Source organism: Tiliqua scincoides, chromosome 2, assembly GCF_035046505.1.
Source record: "Tiliqua scincoides isolate rTilSci1 chromosome 2, rTilSci1.hap2, whole genome shotgun sequence".
Lineage (NCBI taxonomy): Eukaryota > Metazoa > Chordata > Lepidosauria > Squamata > Scincidae > Tiliqua > Tiliqua scincoides.
In genome coordinates, this window is record NC_089822.1 from 244,840,963 (window position 1) to 244,856,738 (window position 15,776).

Here is a 15,776-nt window from a genome sequence, read left to right on the forward strand (position 1 = left end):
AAAATAGGTGCGTCTTATGGTCAGGTGCATCTTATGGAGCGAAAAATATGGTAATCCATACAACACCCCTGTAGGCAATTATTACTATTATCCTCCTTTTGCAGCTGGAGAGCTGAGTGGCTTGCCCAAGACCACCTTGTGAGTTGATGGCAGTGATATCAACAGATTTAGTTCTGATTTACAGGAAAGTCCTGATTTACAGCTCTTAGCCATTGTGCTCTAACTAATGAACTCTAACTAATACCGGCTCTAGCTAATGAACTCTAACACTAGTAATTAGATGCATACTTTGCCTGCCCCCCCCCCATATGCCAAGCTAACTTTGGCCAATCCTAACATGAGATTTACAGCAATGGGACACTTTCTTGCTGTTGTAAATTGGATGCCTGCGATGTACAGAGTGTGCCACCAGTGGCTATTTCCAAGCCACCGCCACAAAGTAACAGCAGGGACTCATTGTTGCAGCTGATAAGCCACATGAGGGGCTGTTCATGGGCAGAGAGGGAGAGGTTATTGGGGGAGGGGTGTGTCAGGGATGGAGGTTGTGAATCTGACAACAGTTGGCACACTTGAGGCACACATGTTGGCACACATGTATATATCACTTTCAGTGAGTGGATCATATACACTAATCTTTCCAACAGTCCTGCAAGGTAGACCAGTATTGCTGCCCCCATATTGCTAATGGTTGTGGGGTGGGGGGTGAAATTGAGAGATGATTACTTGCCAGAAACTCCCTAGTGAATCTGTGACTGAGATGAGATTTGAACAAGCACCTTTTTGCACCAAAGCTCATTCTTTTCACCACTGTGCCACACCAGCTCTCAAGATGAATTGCATCTCGTTTTGAATATTGGTGATGTGCTATTTTAGCCTAAGTAGACATATTACTCTCATGTACCCCATGACAATTGCACTGAGGGGAACTGTTCTGCTTCGACCTACCAAGATATTACAAGTCAGTTTGGGGAAAAAAATGGTTGGCATCTTCTAGGAAAGACTTGGCATGGATTAATTGATCACAAGAGCTTGGAGAATGGGCTTTATGTTAATTGGTCATCACTGTTGACATAATATTTGGCGTACCGAGAAGATTTGCTGTTCTTGCTAAGAGTCGATTAAAATGTGCCTGCTGATGGGGGGGGGAGATTTTGTCTGTGATGACAAGTGCTTGACTGTAGCCGAAAATGATGAGCTTGCCCCAGGGAGACATCACCACCCACTTGAGCGAGATCCATGAAGGCTTTATGACCCGTTTGAATCCTGATCGAGCATCACTCTCTTGACCCGTGGGGAACCAATTGTCTGGAATAGTTGCTCTGTCAGTCTGAGCGATGTGCTTAGAATCCCTCTGCAGCTTCTCAAAGGCAGCTTGAGTGCGTACGCAATGCACGCTGTGAATTATCGAAAAGCTATGAAGATTAGAATGGATATGCTATCATCAAGAATCAACTTGCGTTTTTAAGAGAGCCTCATTGCTTTTTTCCCTGCTTGTGTAACCGTTTCGAGAACTGTCACTTACACATCAACTCTGTAGCATCTGATATGCTCTCTCCAAACAAGCTTGTCTTTTAAACAACTTCTTGAACTTGCCTTGATTTTTCTTGCAGCAATTATGAGGCCAAAATCCCTGGAAAAATGATGAAATCCTAGATGGAGGTGTTTGTTTCCACTACACCCTGTGGAGGGTTTTGTTATTAAGCCATTTCTGTCCAGTGTTGCTTATATGCAACAGAAATCAAATGTATACACCCATGGACTGGGCAGAAATGGGTTAATTTGTTAGATCTTATAGGTCTGCTTTCCATACCCAACATGGCTAACAAAATCACCATAGGACAAAGCAAATCAAGCAGACCAGGCAATACTCATATGGGAAATGATTGTCGATAGGCAATGAGAGCTGGATTGCCTCTACCAGCTGCTATCATGGTAGGGCAGCTGAAATGGTATTAAGCAAGGCCTAGTTTTGGTCCCTTTCTGTGATGTTTGTTGCCCTTACTATGATTCATTCCTGCCCTTGCATTGGCAATCAGGGATCAGCCAAGTCATGCACTCGCCAACAGCCTGATCCTATTGAATTGTTCATCAGACCAGACCTGCCCCTGAACACTCAGCAGAAGCACCCAATGTGTCATCAGGGAGCAAGTAGAGGCCCAAGTGCAGGGCTTTGCCCCAGTGTTCCCAGCAATCTCGTACCAGCACTGTGGCCCAATCCTATGGGACTCTCCTCAGACCCACATCAGGTCCATAGCTGGCATGGGTCTTAAGAGGCCCATAGGTGGCCAGAAGACCTACATGGAGGTAAGTTAAAAAAAACAAAACTGTTTACTTACCTCCAGTTTCCCTTCTGGTCTCCCCCCCCCCCATAGCATGCAGCACAGTCTCCATTGGTTCAGCTGCATGCTGTGGTATAGGGGTGATGGTGGATAAAATTTGGCTATAAGAAACTTAGGGCGCAATCCTCACCAACTTTCCAGCACTGGCCTAACCACAATGCCCATACATTGAGGAGGCCCCCTTAACTGCCTCCCCATTGCAGGATGCAGTGCACGCCACAGTGGCGCAGCTGTGTCAGTGCTGGTAAGTTGGTTAGGATTGCGCCCTTAGTCGGGTTACCTATTATTTATTTAAGAAATCTTTATCCCGATTTTCCAGTAAACGTTCAAGGCAGCTCACAAAGATGTAACATAATAAATGCAGAATAAATACAGAAATAATAGACTATTGACATCCGAAGCGGCGTGTAGCAGGGCTGTGTTCTTGCACCAATCTTGTTTGGGATCTTCTTCGCTGTCCTGCTGAAGCAGGCCTTTGGAACTACAACAGAAGGCATCTATCTCCAGACCAGATCAGATGGAAAGCTCTTCAACCTCTCCAGACTGAGAGCAAAGTCCAAAGTCCAGCTGAAATGTCTGCGTGACTTCCTCTTTGCCGACGATGCAGCTATCACTACCCACTCTGCCGAAGATCTCCAGCAGCTCATGGATCGTTTTAGCAAGGCCTGCCAAGATTTTGGACTGACAATCAGCCTGAAGAAAACACAGGTCATGGTTCAGGATGTGGACTTACCTAACTGCATTACAATCTCTGCACATGAACTGGAGGTTGTCCATGACTTTGTGTACCTTGGCTCAACGATCTCCGACACTCTTTCTCTCGATACCGAGCTAAACAAACGCATCGGTAAAGCAGCTACCACGTTTTCCAGACTCACAAAGAGAGTCTGGTCCAACAAGAAGCTGACGGAACATACCAAGATCCAGGTCTACAGAGCTTGCGTCCTGAGTACACTTCTGTACTGCAGCGAGTCATGGACTCTTCACTCACAACAGGAGAGGAAACTGAATGCTTTCCACATGCGCTGCCTCCGACGTATTCTCGGCATCACCTGGCAGGACAAAGTTTCAAACAACACAGTCCTGGAACATGCTGGAATCCCTAGCATGTATGCACTACTGAAACAGAGATGCCTGCGTTGGCTCGGTCATGTCGTGAGAATGGATGATGGCCGGATCCCAAAGGATCTCCTCTATGGAGAACTCGTGCAAGGAAAGCGCCCTACAGGTAGACCACAGCTGCGATACAAGGACATCTGCAAGAGGGATCTGAAGGCCTTAGGAGTGGACCTCAACAAGTGGGAAACCCTGGCCTCTGAGCGGCCCGCTTGGAGGCAGGCTGTGCAACATGGCCTTTCCCAGTTTGAAGAGACACTTGGCCAACAGTCTGAGGCTAAGAGCCAAAGAAGGAAGGCCCATAGCCAGGGAGACAGGCCAGGGACAGACTGCACTTGCTCCTGGTGTGGAAGGGATTGTCACTCCCGAATCGGCCTTTTCAGCCACACTAGACGCTGTTCCAGAACCACCTTTCAGAGCGCGATACCATAGTCTTTCGAGACTGAAGGTTGCCAACTAAAAGTATTGCAGTTCATGGGCAGGAGGTCTGGTCTAGAGGGTAGAGCCTCCGTCTGCCTGAAGATAACATCCACAAGGTCGCCAGTTTGAGGCCACCGGCACCGTGCGACCTTGAAGCAGCTGACAAGCTGAAGCCGAGCTATTCCATCTGCTCTGAGCGTGGGGGGATGGAGGCCAGAATGTGAAGCCAGATCGGAATGAAACACCTGAATGTAGTGGTTCTTGAAAGAAAGAACCTTCTTTCAATTGTAAAAATCCCTATTTAATAAGGGATTTAAATAAAGCCTGCCTATGTAAACCGCCTTGAATAAAGTCTTGAATAAAGACCAAGAAAGGCGGTATATAAATACCTGTTATTATTATTATTATCCAGTGGGAAAAAAGATCATGAATACTAAAAGTTTAGCACATTTAAAAGCACAGATTTGTGTTTTCTAACATGACATTCTGTGCTATGTTATTCCCAAGTAATGTTGCTCAGCCATACCACAATAAGCCATATCTTCCTGGAAAATAATTATGTAACCTTTTTATTCAGTGTACAGTGGGACCTCAGTATCCACTGGCATCCCATTCCAGAACCCTCAGTGGATACCGGGGTCCACCTTTAAATGCCTTCTGGCATGCTATGGTCCATGGGGTCATGAAGAGTCAAACACAACTTCTGAACAACAACAAGAAGGTGTAGAGACTATACCACGTTCAGCCACTAGAATAATTCCATTAGATTCCATTATTCACTCCATTTATTGGCTGAATAATGTATGGCATCTATACCTATGCATTCTGGGGTGACAATGGAGGAACAAGAAACCTGGAAGTGGGTTTTTAAAGCTACATTTAACCCCAAGAAGCTTGCAACTGGTGTTAACAGTGCTAAGATAGGAAATGGAATTTTGATTTTTTTTTCCCTCTTCTCCTTGTTACAAGACATTTAAAGCTGGACCCTGGTATCAGTGGTGAGTCAAATCAGTGGATGCTGAATCAGTGGATACCAAACTTCCACCTGTACTCCTTTGGTAGAGCTGTTTGGTTCCAGTGAGTAATATAGGATTACGGCCTAAGTCTTACTGAATACAATGGACTTACTTCTGAATCAAATAAATAACACTGTTTTCAAACACCTCTAGCCAATGTCCAGTGTTTCTGTTTTGCTTCTCGAATGCTTAATCAAATCTACTTTCTTGAAATTCACAGCCATTACTTTTTGTCCTTTTGTCAGTGGACTGGTTGAACAAATGCTCCATCTCTTACATTCTGTGTCAATATTTAACATGTTCAGTAGGAGGGTGGAGCTTCACAACAGAGTTCCGGTTTCTCTTTATGGCTGCTTAAACTGCTGTCCTCCCGCACAGAAAGAGATGTGGACGATGGAACACTTTTTTTGCTAGAGCCACCAGGACCTATGCATATAGGAGCTTAGACATGTAAATTTGACTTCCACTACAGGTCATACATCTGGTGGAGGAAGGATGTTGCTTCCATATCTTGCCATATGGCTAGCGTGCCCACCCAGGCCTTGTGGGAACCATTCCACAGAGAGCCATTATTTTACACCTTTTTCCAGCTAGTTTCGGTTTCATCAGCCATCTGCTTCTGAATACCAGTTGGAAGAAAGCAATGGCAGGAGAGAAGTATGCCTTTCTCTTCTGCTTGGGTGCCTCCCCATGGTAGCTGGTGGGCCACTGCAGGAAGCAAGATGTTGGACTTGCTGAGCCTTTGGCCTGATCCTGCAAAGCTGTTTATATGTGAATGCACAAAATGGAGACAAAAGGTAGAGTATTCTAGATAGTAGCATAGCAAGGGGAGGAAATGCTAAGTACTGTGGGTGTCATATAAGCTGCTGTTCCCACTCACCATAAGAGCAATGTGCAGGACATACTGTATGGTTTGGCAAGCACCTCTGCATTTCTGTCGCTGCCTGAAATGGCTCCAAGGACGAGTGGAACAGGCTGCTTATACGGTGTGTTGCGGTGTCTGCAGTACTTTCTGTTCTGTGTCCCCCTCTAGCTATGCTACTGATTCTAGTTATTCTACAGCAGGGGTGCCCAAACCCCGGCCCTGGGGCCACTTGCGGCCCTCGAGGCCTCTCAGTGCGGCCCTCAGGGAGCCCCCAGTCTCCAATGAGCCTCTGGCCCTCCAGAGATTTGTTGGAGCCCACACTGGCCCGACACAACTGCTCTCAGCGTGAAGGCAACTGTTTGACCTCTCGCGTGAGCTATGGGATGAGGGCTCTCTCCACTGCTTGTTGTTTCACTTCTGTGATGCAGTAGCGGCAGCAGAGGAAAGGCCAGCCTTGCTTTGTGCAAGGCCTTTTATAGGCCTTGAGCTATTGCAAAACCTTCATTCATTCATATAAGTTCATCTTTAATATATTCATTTATGTAAACATGTAAATTTATTCAAATTTTAAATGTAAATTTATTCTTTTTTTCCCCCGGCCCCCGACACAGTGTCAGATAGGCGATGTGGCCCTCCTACCAAAAACTTTGGACACCCCTGTTCTACAGTGTAGACATAGTAGTATACCAGTGTGATTTTGGCAGAGGGAGAGTAGTTTTGTCTTTCTGGAAAAGAACATTTCTTTCAGTAATTGGATACGTAACTGCAGAGTGTTACTTAGACACTGAACTGTATCATGATTATCCAAATCAAGTTTGGGTTTTCTTTTTTAATAGAAAACTTCTTTCAGTGGAAGGTGGACTTCCGCGAATTAACTTTCCCAGAATGCTTCTGATGTTAACTCTCGGTTGTTAATGATAGAACTTGTTAATCTTTTTAATGACAGAACATTAGAAACCTTGTTACAGAAAGTCTCTGAACAGCTGGAAGGAGCAACCTAGATTGGCTTTGCTTGTGGTTGCAGTGGAAAGATGGTTATCTTCTAATTTAACCTGATGAATTATGGTGGCTGCTTCGTAAATAGCTCCATCGTGTTCAACTAGGAGTAAGTGGTGTGTACCTGTGTTTGTGTGTGTACACAATAATAGCATTGCCGCCAATGGCCGTTTTGTTGTGTGGGGAACTGAATCGCATACATAAACGAAAACTGTGCTTTGAAATCTCATTAAATGTTAAAAGGTTAGATAAATTAAAGGAAGAACTAGCCAAAGTCTTGTATAACTAGGTATGCGAGGACATCAATATTGCTCATTGAACAGTCTATTCTTCTAATTTGAAAAGAACAACTATTTGTCATGGTTCCTGTCCTTGGGATGGCAGTTATCTAATTAAATGCATATGAAATTCAAAAGCCTTTACTGAGGGACAGTAATTTTCCTTGGTTGTTTTTAAAGTCTCCAAGATGAAAGAAGAATTAGGCTGAGCTGATAATGGATGAATTCCTCCATTGTGCATTAAAGCCTCGAATTGACTAATCATCCCATGGTTATTAATCAATGTGTTATCTTATAATTTGAAATTAAAGGTTCTGTTCTCATTTATTGCTGACGCCGGCTAATGCTCCTTGCAGCTCTTGATTACTGTGACATCCAGTGTCTGCTGATTGCCCTGCAAAATACCACAAAAGTAATCAAAATTAGATCGGATCTATAGGGGGTCATTTAAAACTTATTATAGTCATGCCACTCTTTAGCAAAGATGCTTATGTCTCTTCTGAATACATGCCACCGTCCGTCATCTGTATTGTAACGCAGTAATATGTTGGGGGGGGGCAGTGGGAGGGAAATGAAGCCTCTGGCGGTGATTGGCTGAGCTAATCACAGAGAGATGGAATAGACAGAGAGATATTTGGGCTGCCACTCGATGAATTATTTCAGATTCTAGAGAGAAGCAGGGCTGACACACCAGAACCAGGGGGCGTCCACGAAAATTGAGTTTTGGGAGGATCAGAACAGACAAAAGGAAATATTTATTTATCCAACATGTAATAAATCTGTGGAACTCCTTGCCACAGGATGTTGTGATGACACCTTGCCTCGATGCCTTTCAAAGAGGATCGGACAGATTTATGGAGGAAGCGTCCATCACAGGTTACAAGTCATGATAGGTAAATGCAACCTCCACGTTCTAGAAGTAGGCTACCTCAGAATGCCAGGTGCAAGGGTGGGCACCAAATGCAGGTACCTTGTTGTCTTGTGTGCTCCCTGGGGCATCTGGTGGGCTACTGTGTGATGCAGGAAGCTGGACTAGATGGGCCCTTAGTCTGATCCAGCGGGGCTCTTCTCATTTCTTATGTGGCTAAGCAATTTCTTTAAGATCCGTGTTGGTGAGCCTCTGTATCTGCTTCATTCAGTTTCCTTGATAGAGGGTCATGCTTTATGTGATGCCATTGCCATGCCATGGGACAAAGGGATACTCTTGAGTCATGCCTCTAACCTGTGATTTGTGTTGATTATTGTCTGCTAACAGAAGCAAAACAAAACTAAAAAGGGGAAATAAAATAAAACTGCTGTTGTGTTTTGGTATAAGTCAGATAGAAGAATTCAGAATGTAAAATCAGATGAAACAAAAACAGTACGCTGTGCTTCATAAGAACCTGTGCTATCTACATTATTTGTTAGTAACTTCCCAGATTGCTGTCATTCAAGAGACTTTTCCTGAAATTCATTTTCTGACGCTACAGCCCACAAACTATTTATTAAGGAATTTTCAAGTAAACGGCTTTTCAAATGCAGGCGTTTCGCCCCCCCCCCCAATTCATGGATCCAGTATATATGGATTCAGTGATCTGTGGATCTAGGGGGCCCAACCGTGCATGCCCCCACACGCCCATTACCTTTGTTTTTGGTTAGGAGCACAGGAAGCATGGGTGTTGCTTGCTTTAACAAAGTAACATTCTTGGTTCACTGTAGAACGGGAAGCTACGTGGAGGAGACTAACTGAACGTTAACAGGAAGCAGATTCCTGTTAACATTCACATGCAGCGCAATCTTATCATGCACTGGAACTGGCAGGCCAGGAGGCCTGCACTGTATCCAGCACAAGATAGGAGCCCAAATTGGCTCAACTGTAGGCAAGGGTAAATTTTTCCCCTTACCCCCAGGTAAGCCACCGCAGCCCCAATTGGTCTCCTCGGACTTGCACCACCTCAGCCGGTGGCGTAAGTTCAAGGAGAGTGGAGCGACAGCTGCTCTGCGCTGCTTGGGAACAGGGGCTAGGCTCTGGCAGATATGCCAGATCCCAGCCCTGCCTCCTGTTTCCCACCCACCTGCCCCGGGACCACCCTCCGTCTACCCTCCCCCCGCCCCGGAAACCTCCTCCCCGCCTCCTCCCCACTGACCCCAGACCCTTACATCAGCCTAGCTCAGCTGGCGCAAACCTCCGTGCTCCAGTCAGCATGGAGGCTGGATTCAGCCTGTGCGCCCGCCGGGTGTGTCCTTGCGCCGGCCCAGCTGACTCTGGAGGAGGCGCAAACGTGTTTTATGGCACGTTTGCGACCCTCCTGGGCCGACGCAAGGGATGCACGCCAGCCCAAGGCGCACTTAGGATTGCGTTCTTAGTCTCCCTCTAGCATTCAGGCAAGTTGCCTGCACATCGTGTTCTACAGTGAGGCAGGAATGTTATTTCTAGTCACGGTCTGCTTAATGACATCACTTTCTGCTCAATGATGTCACTTCCAGCCCTCACCAGGCACCATGAGTGCTCTTCAGCCCACTGTATGAAATGAGCTTGACACCCCTGGTTTCAGTGATATTGACATGTTACATATCATGTATACATGATACATGTCTCAATGGTCTGATATAGTATAAAGCAGAGTCATATGTTCAAACAGATGCATATTCCATTAGTTGTGGTGCAACATCCCCAGAAAGCTCTTTCACACATTACACTGGAATAACATTGGAATAGTTCTCCATGTGCTGCGGACAGCTGCAACCAATCCTGCTTTAAAACCTGTGATTTGGGGTGAGAAATGTTTTTTACATCTGCAAATCAGGCACATGCAAAAAAATGTAACATGTTACATTATGTCAGTCCCCATCTAATGTTTCGTGACGTGACGTGAGTCTGAGGAAGCAAATTGAAGGGCAATTTTGCGATTGTGAAAACGCAAAGCAAGGAACAAGGCAAGGAAAACGCAAAGCAAGGAAGTATAGCCAAAATGCGTGATCTTGCAGAAAGCAATGATGTGGTGAAGCTGGATGCGCACCATGAGGCAGTCAGGTGGGTTTTCACAAGGGTAATTCTCCAGTAAGTGGCTAGCAGGTTGGAACCTTAGTGGAATTCCGTTTGCTTATTCCAGTGCTTGGGCGTAGCAGAAATCTACTGAAATGTCAAACTAGGAAGTTAATGGTGGGAGAACAGATAGTATCCAGAGTCTGCCTGTTGGGAACCTCTAATACGCTACTGAGATTTCATTTCTTTTTTATATCCATGTTTACAGTATATTCATATATGGGGGGGCAATGGGAAGGAGAGGGTGAGTGAGTTCATGTGCCTGGTGAAATATTCAAGAAGGGCAAACACCGAGGCGCCAGCCCAAGTGGCTTTTCCTCCTTGTCCTTGCATATTTGGCCTCCCTCGGCTTAGTGTGCGTCTTTATTTATTGTTTCCTAACAATGTATATTGTCAGGGAAATGACATTGTGCTCGGGAGGGAGGCGAAATCCCGTCAGGCAAAGTCAAGCCTGCAAATAAGTGTTATCCTACATATGCAGAGATGTCATTCTTTGCATTAGCCCAAAGGTTTTGTATAGCTTAGGGATATGTGTGGCAAGCTCGCTATAAAAATAGAAGCTTGACAGTGGGGATGAATGTGTGTGTCAAAATAATATTACTCTTTCTGGGAGGATGACAGAAAAAATGACACTACATCCACCAGCCTGATTTTTATAGATCTGCCTCTTTGCCAGATGTCACCTTTTATAAACTGCTTTATAAAAAAACATGACAGCGCCATGCAATCGTGTCTTTATAGCTAGATAAACTTTTGTAATAAAGTTAGGATTGGCTGAAATCCGAAAGCCTCCAAGCCTGCTCATTAAGCAGTTTGGGAAGCCTGCCTGGGCTTAAGTAGCCAGCTTTTAAGCACTCAATATTCAGGCTGAGCTGGAAGTACCATATAGCCTTTTTTTTTTCCCCCAGAGCATAGGAGTCTTCTGGTGATTTTTACCTATCTCTATGCCTGGTAATCACCTATCTAAATTTATTACTCGGATTTGGGAGAGAATAAAGAAAAAAAAGTCTGCCTTGCCTCCAGTTTAAACATGCACCCGCACAAAATATATCACGCATATCAAATTATGTGTTTCGAAAGGGAACTCTGAGGACAGGCGGAATGACGCTGTAAATAGCTCCCAAGCATCCAATTGTTTTATTGCATAATAAAGAAAAAGGCTGCATTTTACCCTCAACTTCCTGCAGGATGATTCATGGTTTTGCAGAGTACCAAATTTGTTAGGAGTCTTGGGTGCGCTGAATGTTACACCAGGACCGCCTCCTGCCACTTCTGCAGGGACGGGGCTTTGTTCATTGAATGGCGGCACTCATGACTGTGTAAGTAGTAGACTTGGGGCCAGACTAGGGGTTATGTGGAATGAGCAACACATAGCCCAATCCTAACATGCACTGGATCAGGCAAGCTGGCTGGCTTGCTGTGTATCCAGCGCAGGTTTGAAGGTGGAGGGAGCGCAACTTAGAGAAATCTCCCAGCCATCTTAATGGGGCTACTTGGATCTGTGCCAGGGAAATTGGTATAATGCCAGTCTGCTCGGGAAGGGGTTAGGTTATGGCTTAAGTGCTTGAGGCCAGTCCCACCTCCTCCCACCAGCCTGCCTGCCACCCACCCTCCCCTGCGTCAAAATGCCCCAGTTCCACTCTCCCCCGCCCTCCCCAACTCCCTGCGCCTGCTCAGGCCAGTGCGGAGGCTGGATGCAGCTCCTGTGGGCCGGTGCACATCTTTACACCAGCCCAACCAACTCTCCTGGAGGCATGTTTGCGACACTCCTGGGCTGCACAAGGGACTTGAACTGCCTCAATGTGAAGTTGGGGTTGTGCTCACAGAGTAATTGGTTGGTAAGTCTGTGTTATCTTTTTATTAAATAGCAGGAAGGGGCAGGGCTCCAAAAGCCAGGAATTTATATGCTCTTGAGAACATTAGTTCTCAAATGATGAGGGAAGCCCAGCCATGAGAGAAGAATTTCAGCTTCCTGTTCTCTCTGTGTTACAGGCTTTGAAGTGTGTACAGTATTGTACAGTGTATTTTACATTTTCAGTGTATTTTACATTTTTTTAACCATTTGTTTCTTTCTTTTATTTCTTCAATTGCAGTGACTTTTTCCTTATGTTCACTCCATCTGACACAGTCATGTACTAGAAGACTGTGACCATTCATGGAGAGGTCTTCTAGATCAGGGGTATCCAAAGTTTTTGGCAGGAGGGCCACATCATTTCTCTGACACTGTGTCGGGGGCTGGGGAAAAAAGGAATTAATTTACATTTAAAATTTGAATAAATTTACATAAGTTTACATAAATGAATATATTAAAGATGAACTTATATGAATGAATGAAGGTCTTGCAATAGTTCAAGGCCTATAAAAGGCCTTGCGCAAAGCAAGGCTGGCCTTTCCTTTGCTGCCGCTACTGCATCACAGACGTGAAACAGCAAGCAGTGGAGACAGCCCTCATCACACAGCTCAAGCGAGAGGTCAAACAGTTGCCCTCATGCTGAGAGCAGTTGCGTTGGGCCAGTGCGGGCTCCAACAAATCTCCGGAGGACCAGAGGCTCATTGAAGACTGGGGACTCCTTGAGGGCCGCATTGGGAGTCCTCGAGGGCCGCAAGTGGCCCCAGGGCCGGGGTTTGAGCACCCCTGTTCTAGATTAAAACACCCATGCTTTTGCAACCCACAGCGGCAGAGACATTCATAGTTGTATAGCAGAGAGAGCTCTGCCCATCTGCACAAAGGGAGAGGAGAAAGTCAGCCCCCCTCCATAGGGCTGCTGGGACCAACTTATCATCAGGCTGTGTCTATTTGCAGCCAACCTGGTTGCAGCAGAGAGATAAATCAGTTTATGGCATGTTGATTTATTTTTGCGCATCTCAAGGCCAGATAAAAATTACTTCAGTGTATAAATATGCTATGTGTTGTATCAGTGCTTCTCGAACTCCTGCAAAGGAGTAGCCCCTGTATGTGGGGGAGGGGCTAGGGCAGCAACATGATTCCCAGGATTGTGCTGCTGCAGGCGGTGGGAGGGATTTTTCACTTACCTGAGAGAGTGCCAGCCTGGGGGGTGGGTGCGGGGAGCCCTGCAGGGGCCTCTAAGCCTCCGAAACATTAATAAAATGAGATTCAAAACTGGAACTGGTTTTCAATTTTTTTTTTTAATGTTTGGAGACTTGGACAGCACTGCAGAAGTGTCTGCAGGGTCCCCCACATTCCCCAAGGCCAGTACTCTCTCCTCCTCCCCCCTCCCGGCAGCAGCACAATCTTGGGGGTCTTGTTGCCCTTTGGACGCCAGCATTCCCTCAGGTAAGTGAAAACACCCCTCCCCCCCTGGCAACAGCACGATCCTGGAGATCCCATTGCTGCCTCCCCCCTCCCCAACCCTTACAAAGGCAGGGACACGTGATTCCCTGGCTGGTGAGTTGCAACCCACCAGTTTGGGAACCACTGTGTTATATGCATACTATCAAGAGGAAGGCATTTTTAGCTGAGCTTGGAGCTCACCATGAGACCCGGGGTTTCATGTGATTTTTTTGAGCATGTGACATATTCTGGATTTTATAGAGAAGCCATTCGCTTTGCACATATATGTGCACCCAGGAATGGAATTAAAAGAAATTCTTTCCAAGGACTGTAATAGCTTAGGGTGCTGGACCATTTGAAACACTCCATTTCATATATGACCATGTATTATGTTGCTGTGACAAAGTAGTCACCTGATTATTCCATCATATATCGAAACAACAAATGACCACGTTTGTTTTGTTTAGATTTTTTATTTTTTTTTTTGCACAAAGGCCCCCTGAATAACTTGAAACAATATAAAATAAAGATGTGCAAGAAAATCACCAAACCTCAGTACCAAAGCCGAGCAAGGCCACAGAACAAAGCTGAGATCAACCATTGAGTGAGGCCAGGACAGGCACTCATGTCCCAATTACTCTGTGAGGTCAGTACTCAACCAGTAACCCGGCAAGTTTTGCCATGCTAACATAACGGACCCTGGGAACAGGGATGACAGCAGAGTGCATTGGACACTGGGGTCAGGTCAGGTGCAGCTGCCATGTGTATATGTGACCAGCTTATCCTGTCTTCCCCCACTTGCTCCTCCTTCAGCTAATCCCATGCTGCCCTAGGTTTCCCCATCATATCCTCCTGCAGCAACTGTAACCCTGCAGATGCCCGATCTCATCTGATCTCGGAAGCTAAGCAGGGTCAGGCCTGGTTAGTACTTGGATGGGAGACCGCCTGGGAATACTGGGTGCTGTAGGCTTATACCACAGTCTTTCGAGACTGAAGGTTACCAACCAACCACCATATCCTCCCATTCCTATCCTCTCATGGGGAGGGCACATGGAACAATTGTTTGTCCTCCCACCCTGACTTGCTCCCAAGTGGCATTAATAATGCCATTTAGGAGTATGCTGTGTTGACCTCTGAGAAGAGTAGGATGGAGGGCCTGTGATGTCAAATGATTCCCAGAGGCCCTGCACAGTCCCATCTGGGATGCTGCCCCTGCCTGGGAATAATGGGCGAACCATTTCTGTCAAAGACTCACATTATGAAAGGGTGAAAAACTCTGCCTTGACCTGTCAGAACCAAATACTGTCTGCCTGCTTTCAAATCATATTATTGTCAGTTGCCCCAACAGAAATTATTTTTCTGTTGAATTTCTTTGCCCACAGCATTTTTTTTTTTTACAAGGTAGCATGCCACTGGCTGGAATCGGAAAAGCAAAGAGTGACACAGCTTTGTGGTTAACTCCTCAGCGGCTTCTGTGCCATTTAGGTGCTGAGATATACTTTACAGGCATCCTTTGTCTTTTGACAAACACCACTGACAACATGTTCATCTCTGTCAGTTCATCACTGACAAGTGTATGTTCATCTCCTCTTCCCATCTGAATTGGTTAGCTACCAGATCAGAAAGATCCCTCTGAATTGTTGTGGTTCTTGAAAGATAGAACCTTTCTTCAATTGTAAAAATCCCTACAGGGATTTAGAACAGCCTGCCTATGTAAACCGCCTTGAATTAAAGTCTGAGGAGAAATCTGATGACCAAGAAAGGCGGTATATAAATACCTGTATTATTATCATCATCATCAGCAGCAGCAGCAGCTTTCTGTTGTGATTGGTATTCTCTTAGCAATTGGATAGCAAACCTGGCTAACTTGGTCCAACAAGATACAGGGTGACCAGATAGTTCCCATTCCTCCAATCCAATCTTGTGTTGACATCATTACGGCTAATATATCAATTTCCAAGCCCACAGGAAGGGGGAGTCATTCTCTACCAGTCATCCGAATGACACAGTTACAGGGAACTCAGAGAGGAGCACCCACTTGCTCCCAGCCGAAAGTGAAAAGGACCGGTATTCCTTGCCATGTAGGTAAGTTAAGCTAGGGACTGTCTAGCTCAAGTGTGGCCAACCCACAGCACGCCATGCATCACTTTTTATGTACAGCATCTTGTACGTGCCATTCCACATTAATGTTGCTTTTCGTGATTACTGCAATAATACAGATTCCAAGTTGATGGGCAGTGCGTCTCCGTGTGCCAAAAGTACAGAGCAAGAAACACGAGGGTGCTGTTGTCTATTTGGGGCTTTCCAAAGACACATGTCTGACTGCTGATGAGGCCAGAAAGGTGGCCTCTATGGACCTTTAATATGACCCTGCAGGACCCATTCCTAAGTCCATGTAAGGTTCATTTCCCTTCGCACAGCCCAGCCCA

The 15,776-nt window shown here is 45.8% G+C and overlaps 1 protein-coding gene, 1 long non-coding RNA gene and 1 pseudogene across 14 annotated transcripts in view; all 3 read left to right on the forward strand.

Annotated features, from left to right (window-relative positions):
- Nucleotides 1-15,776, forward strand: part of FHIT (fragile histidine triad diadenosine triphosphatase) — a 1,225,929-nt gene that overhangs the window by 671,126 nt on the left and 539,027 nt on the right. The window lies entirely within an intron of this gene.
- The window catches only part of LOC136639580 (uncharacterized), a 254,232-nt gene that overhangs the window by 57,870 nt on the left and 180,586 nt on the right, over nucleotides 1-15,776 (forward strand). The gene's annotated exons all lie outside the window — the stretch shown is intronic.
- Nucleotides 14,198-14,317, forward strand: LOC136643189 (5S ribosomal RNA; annotated as a pseudogene).